This window comes from Mustela lutreola, chromosome 15 (assembly GCF_030435805.1).
Source record: "Mustela lutreola isolate mMusLut2 chromosome 15, mMusLut2.pri, whole genome shotgun sequence".
Lineage (NCBI taxonomy): Eukaryota > Metazoa > Chordata > Mammalia > Carnivora > Mustelidae > Mustela > Mustela lutreola.
Window position 1 is genome coordinate 21,419,147 of NC_081304.1, and position 7,662 is coordinate 21,426,808.

Consider the following 7,662-nt stretch of genomic DNA (forward strand, 5'->3'; position numbering starts at 1 on the left):
CAGAAAACCTCACAAGGGCATGACTTCATTTATAGTGACTTTTTTAAGATTCACCACTGTTGAACTTGAGCTCACAACACCCAATGCCTATGGCTGACTGCATTTGTTCAGCCCCTTGAGAAGGAGAGGAGGAAAGGAAGCTTCAGACTGGGTGGAAACAACCCTCCATCTCTGTTTTTCTAAACAACACAGAGGATCTTTCTCTTGTTTGTGAGTTGAAGAACTAACCAGTCAAATAGATGAGCTTCTGGGTGTCGGATGTTGTAGGGCTGAGAATTTAGCCATCTACCCAACAGATTAGATAGCTCCGTTGGTTCATTCCCCCTCAAAATGGGGCAGAGAGGTTGTTGAGTACGTGTGTAGAGAGAGTACCAGAGCAGGATCGGGTTGTTTTCTGCGGTATTGAAGTCCCTGAGACGATGAAGTGGTGCCTTTGCCAGGCCAGAGAGGGCACTGGGGAATGCACATCTGCTCAGCCTGCCCACAAGCATGCTAGGGCAACCGGCTGGAGAATGAATTTAATCAGATATGATTTGACCGCTTTTAACCACAGGGCAAGGAAGATTGAATTAATATTCCCCTGTATCAGAGTGATCTGTTGCAGAAATCACCAACGTTGGAGATGTTCCTTAGTTTCTTTGAGAATGCGGGATATAATAGAGGTCTTTGATTTTTTTTTTCCTCTTCCCATATCCCTGTAGGCATTGGGCAAGTCACTTAAACTCAGGCCTGTTTCAACTTCAAAATGGATGGAGCTGCTTTGTCTCATGCCCTTACTGCTCCAAAAAGCCAGGACTTGGAGTGCATTTATTTTGCATACGAATGCATAGAATTTAAAGGCTTCTATTCTCATTAATTTTTAACAATAAAATGGGAGGGGGAAATCCCCCACAGCCCCCTAGTTTTCTCACCAGAGTTTCAAATTTCCTGTCTTTCCCTGTCAACAAGCATGTATTTTTAAATGGCTCTGCTGCAGTACGTGGACATTACTCTGACAAAACAGAAATTGGAGGGAAAGTTAGTAGGAGCTATCCCATTTTAACACAGTATGAACGTCCTATGGAAAAGATAAAACAGTTCAGTATATATTTTTTTTTTTTAAAGATTTTATTAATTTATTTGACAGAGAGAAAGATCACAAGTAGGTGGAGAGTCAGGCAGAGAGAGAGGAGGAAGCAGGCTCCCGCTGAGCAAAGAGCCCGATGCGGGGCTCGATCCCAGGACACTGAGATCATGACCTGAGCCGAAGGCAGCGGCTTAATCCACTGAGCCACCCAGGCGCCCCCAGTTCAGTATATTTGAAAAAATCTGACATTTAACTAAGTCACTCTAAATTTTTTAGTTTTGGTCCATCACATTTAGATACCAGTTTGGGGTTTCAGACAGTTGGTGCTGACAGTGTGAAACTCCCACCGCCTGCAGTTAAATTTGAAGCTTTGGTTTCTCATGTGAACAGGCAAGGATGCTGGGATTATGCTTTGTTCAATCCTCACTTCATGAATAGATCTTCTCTACCCCCAAGCACTACCACACACAGGCTCTCCACCTGGTTTCAGCACGCACAAGAGTTTTATCTTGTTTCTCACACTGGGCAAACCTTGCTGGAACAATTGGCTTCTTAATGGTTTGCACATTAGAGGGCTTAACGTCTTTGCAAATGAAAAATCCGCTGTGCAATAACAAGTCAAAAGGAACTCAGAGCCTTTTTAGAAGAAATCATGCTGAATTATAATTCAGCTTACTGTGATAATGTTTCTTTGATCAGTATGCAAAGGAAAATTCTGAATTTAGTAGAAAACGATATCCAAATGCATCAGAAGTTAAAAAACTGTTTATAAATGTCTTCAGTATCAGGTTGAACTATAAGAGATTGCCAGTGTAGGTTTTTATCTACAAAATGACGAGTTCACCTGATGCAAGCTAATAATTCCGCATTTTACAGTCCAAGCATAAGCTCTTAAGGGCAACTTTCTGAGTATAAAATGATGGAACTTTTGATTACCAGACTGATCTACATACCTAATAATTACTGCATATTGTTAAACAAAGTCCTGATTAAAATGCAAATCCCGGGCGCCTGGGTGGCTCAGTGGGTTAAGCCGCTGCCTCTGGCTCAGGTCATGATCTCAGGGTCCTGGGATCGAGTCCCGCATTGGGCTCTCTGCTCAGCAGGGAGCCTGCTTCCCTCTCTCTCTCTCTGCCTGCCTCTCTGCCAAAAAAAAAAAAAAAAAATAAAATAAAATGCAAATCCCCACCTGATTTTGAAAATACATTGCAGGAAATAGTTAAACCAGCGGGCTTATGTTCACATGTTTTCTCATTTAGCACCAAAAAGGTTCTAATAATTTTTTTTGCATAATTTTTTTAATCAAGTGTTATGTCGGGAGGGGAAATTCCCAAATGATTTAATTGTTTTTTACACAAAACTGAGACAATTGCAGATAATGGTTTCCTATGATAAGCCATCTGAAAGGAAGAAAAACCTACCTCAGACTCCTTGACATTGAAGAGTGGCAAAGACCTTAGGTCCTATCCGGTCCTTGGATAGAGAGCATCCCCTTTCCTGTGTCCCCTAGGGTTGTCATGCGCTGCTGAAATAAACACCTCTAGTCTTGGGGAGCCCATCCTCTCTGAACACAGCTCATTTGTTGTTTAGTTGAAGTACTTCTCACTGAGCTAAAATCTGCCTTCCTGTCAACCCCCTTGTCCTTCCACACCTTGAAATCAAATAGAATAAATGTAATCCTCTCCCAAATAAAAGACCTTCAGGTATTTCAAGACAAGCGCACCTTGAGATCTTGCCATAAGATACAGTTTCTCTCTTTCAGTGTCTCTTAATGAACTGGGGGTAAAAGACTATGCCTTTTTCTACCCTTGAGGTCTGGACGACTAGAAAACATTCATGTTTTCTCTAATGGAGGATAATCATAGTTTCTTCACCATGTACTGCCCTTAGTCAAGGAACATCCCGAGACCTCAGAAACCACCTGTCTAAAATAAGAAGGGGTTGTTCTTTGATGACCTTAAGGTCCTGTCCAACACAAAATGTTTATAATAGTACAGATGCAGGGATGTCTGGATGGCTCAGTCAGTTGGGCTGCTGCCTTCAGCTCAGATCATGATCCTGGGGTCCTGGGATCAAGTCCCTCATCGGGCTCCTGGCTCGGCAGGGAGCCTGCTTCTCTCTCCGCCTCTGCCTGCCACTCTGCCTGTTTGTGCACTCACTTTCTATCTCTATCTGACAAATAAATAAATAAATAAAATCTTTAAAAAAAATAGTACAGATGCAAACTCCATAAAATGAGTGTTGATTAATAGTTCCATATGGAGCAAAACTGGTAGCAAATGGGTTTAATTCACTAACACAGTACTTCTCAAAACTCAGTCATTTGCACGGACAGCCCTAATTTCTACCATTTCTGGGTACCATCTGATGAGGGAACAGGAGGCTGGCTGAGGATGGAGCAGGGACTTCATCACATCTGTACAATTACTACTTAACAGCTTTCTCTGAATCAACTTACTTATTCCACTTGAATCATTCAATTTAGAAGGAAACTTTATATCAGCATAAATGTGAAACCATGGTCTTTTTCATAAAAAGAAAACACTCTTTTTTAAAAAAAAAAAAAAAAAGGATTTTATTTATTTGAGCTAGAGAGAGAGAGCAAGAGAGAGAACATGAGCAGGGGGCAGGGGGAAAGATGTAGAGGGAGAAGCAGGCTCTGCACTGAGCCAGGAGACTGACTCGGGGCTCCATCCCGGGACCCTGAGGCCATGACCAGAGCTGAAGACAGACACGACCGACTGAGCCATCAAGAAGCCCCCAAAACAAAATACCCTTGAATACAGATATTTTACTAATGATGTTTATACTTAAATAAGTACTATTCTAAAGAACATTATTTAGAAGATCTGCACACTATCCAAAATCATCCGAAGGATCTCGCAGAGTAGTTTGGATAAAGGTCCTTGGAGAAAGCTGCGCTAGAAGGGAAGGATATTTCCTGCTACCTAGAGGTTCGGGAGCCCTTGTCTCCTTAGAATGACCCCTGAGTCAACAGCAGTTTGTAGGGCGCCTGGGTGGCTCAGTGGGTTAAGCCGCTGCCTTCGGCTCAGGTCATGATCTCAGGGTCCTGGGATCGAGTCCCGCATCGGGCTCTCTGCTCGGCAGGGAGCCTGCTTCCCTCTCTCTCTCTCTGCCTGCCTCTCCATCTACTTGTGATTTCTCTCTGTCAAATAAATAAATAAATAAATCTTTAAAAAAAAAAAAAAAAAACAGCAGTTTGTAACTCGAGGTCAAATTAGTGAAAGCTGATGCTGTGATGACCTAATATTAAAGGTCAACATTTTTTGAGCACTTACTATATACCCATGTGTTTTTTCATACCTCTGAGTATTATTTTCTAATTTCCTAAAGTTAATATTAGAGTAGATCACTTTACCAGTGAAATCTGTCTTTGTAATCTTGGGCCAGAGTTAATCAACCCCTACAAACCAGTTTGTTGGAGGGAAAAAAAAAAAGTCTGTAGCCCAAGAGAATAAAATGAAATGGAGATTGAGTATGTGTCCTAGAATTTCATCACTGTGGATCAATAACCTGAAAGACTTGAAGACAAAAGAACCTACCTGGAGATCAGTGTTCTTATACTGGGAGATAAATGTGTAAAAATTAATTCCCTTTTGAATCCTCATCTCCTTTCCTTCAGAGTTCTCCATACCACAAAAAAAAAAAAAAAAAAAAAAAAAAAAAGAAAGAAAGAAAAAGAAAACTGCACAGATTTAAAACAAATGACTTCTAAACCTCAATGCTACTAGTTACCATGCTGCATGGAGAATGGCCTGCGTGTCTGATAGGGTGTGTTATGTTTGCATTTTACCCCTGTTGTGGTTTCCTGTCAGTCTGTGAGCTTTGGGGAACCTTTTACAAGACTTGAGAGACTTGAGTCTCAGAAATTTCAGGAAGTACCAATATCAAATGGCTGTCAGGCATCTCTAAACTTTACCCACCACTTCTTCCTGTGTGTGCGCTCTGGATGGGTCTTCCTCCTCCTCAAAAAACACTCCATGTGTCCTGAAATATCAGCTTTCAAATCAAATGTCAGTCATGGTCCAGGTGGACAATTCTGAAATTAATGAGCATCAGAATTTCCCCAGGGAGCCTGCCGAGGGCCCCACCAAACCCTACTGAATTAGAGCCCAGGAATCTAGGATATCAAAGCTTTGAGAACCACCATTTTGGTTTAATCCCCTCATTTTCCAAAAGGGGAAACTGATGTCCAAGGAAGAGAACTGAGTGACTCATCTAGGAACCAGCCGTAGGAGCCAGTCCTAGAATTGTTCTTTTACAGCTTCTTCTGGGGAGATCAGACCCTCAAAATCCTGCTCAAGGAGTGCCTGGGTGGCTCAGTAGGTTGAGCCTCCAAGTCTTGCTCCCAGCTCAGGTCTTGATCTCAGGGTCGTGAGTTCACGCCCCGCATCAAGCTCCACGCTGGCATGGAGCCTACTTAAGAAACAAACAAAAAACCCTGCTCCAGCCTAATCAAACTGAACTTTGCCAAATGTCTGGTGTCGTTCTTGAATGTTTCCCACCATGCCAGTTTATTTAGATCAGGATCACTTTCCTTGCAATGAAATCCTACAAGTAGCTGACAGCCGCTTGTGTTGTCCCTGGACACCCAAAACCAGTTGTGACCAGTATCCAGCAGCAGAGTTGGATGGCCTCTGCAAAAGCAAAAGCCATGAAATCCAACCTGTAAAGGGTGAGATCCGCCCCGTGAAGACAGGCAGTGAAGAGTGGGGTCAAGAACACAGGCTTTAGTGCAGTTCCGGGTTCATGTGCCGGGACGCCATCTGCACAATGGGGGACAAGTTCCTGCACTATTAACTTCCCGGGGTGATTGGGAGAAGCAAACGAGAGGCAGATGAAAGTACCTTGCCTGATGTCGGGTACATGGGACACACGCAGTGCGTGGGGCGGCGGGGGTGAGGACAATGACAGTGTCTCAAGACCGAGTGACCTAGTGCCGGCCTGGGAAAGCATGGGAAACAGTCAAACCCACTAAACAAGTGTATCAGAATACAAAGAAAGCCTTACTTAACTGCCATATTCTAGCTGATGCAGTATTGAGCAGTATTGAGCCAGTAGGCAGTCAGCTTGGAGGGCCGGTAAAGGGAGCCCCTCTGTTCTTCAACAAAGTGTTGTGGAACCCCGGCCCACAGGTGGTCCAGGCTCAGAGTTCAGTGCTCCACAGGCACCATCTCATTTAACCCTCATAACAACCCGACGAGATCAGCTTTAAAGATGGACAGACTGAGGTTCAGAGAAGTGAAATAACTTGTCAAAGATCACACAATTCCTGGTGGAGACAGGATGCCTCCCTCTCCCACCCCAGACCCACGGGAGTCTGGCGCTAGGGAGAATGGATACCTCCAGCGGTGACATATGGACTCAGACTGCCCATTGACCCTGGCCTTCTCTCTTCTGCAACTCTTTCAAAGTACCACTGCTTTCTCATAAACCCCCCAGTTCTTGAAATGATTTTTTTATGAGGGAGGCGGGCTTAAAAGCCAACACCTTCTCTTTCAAGAGCATTAACAAAGCCTCGTATCCTAATTGGCAGTTCCCAGATACTTGCACAGGTAGAAAGACCCAAGCTGACGACATGTCAAGTCACAAATGGAAGCTCCGTGTTTTTACACCATTATGTTGGTGTTTTCAGCCAGGCCCTCCTTACAAAACAGATCTCACGGAATATCCGTTGAATAGGAATTATCACCAAAATACGAAGCTTCATAACAAAGAGAGAGCAAATACAAGAATAGGTCGCGACCCCACCACGATAGCATCTGTATCTAAACGCTTTGCAACCCAGCTGAGCACCTCTATGCTTCAGCAGTCAGGGTCACGCACGAAAGCGTAGAGCACCAGGAAATCTGTGCTTATCGAAATAGCTGACTCGCTGTTGTCCACAGCCAGGCTAACGGCCAGAGCAGGATCTGCAAGGGTCTCCTCTCTTGTAGCAAGATTATCTTCCCATTAGCGCCCCCCATTTGTGAAAGTGAATTTTATGATCTCCCACTTCCCAAGGTAGGTCCGTAAACCAGGGACAGGTGAGTACTTGATAGACATGCTTAGAAAGAAGCAAGCCAGTTTGTTCTGCTATGGCCCAAGACAGTCTAGGTCAGCACAGCTGGAGTGTCTGGCTGGCAGGGTCATCAGAGCTGTCATCTGAGAGCCCGAGATGAAGAGCAATATATTTATAAATGATTTGCCTTCTTGAGGCCAAGAAACAGAGAGGGCCCCTAGCACCAAGCTTGTCTGACGAGGTAATGCCCTCTTCTGCAACAGGTGTCAGCTTCCTTCGGGAGATGGGTTACTTTCTAACTGCTTCTGGCCAGAGACAAAAATGCTAGTCTGATGGTGTCCCTGTGGTATTGCCTCACACCCGGGAGGGCCAACAAATGCTCCCTCCACCTGGGCACCTGTATCCCGGGCTGTGCCTCCAGCGCCCTCTATAGGACACTGTTAAGAACTGGACGCAGGGAGCTGGGGGGACAAAACCCTCCGGTTGACTGATTTCACCGGGACTGAGTGGGGACTTTCAGTGCTAAAACTGGGAAAGTCCTGGGCAAGCTGAGACAAGCTGGCCACTCTGTTGA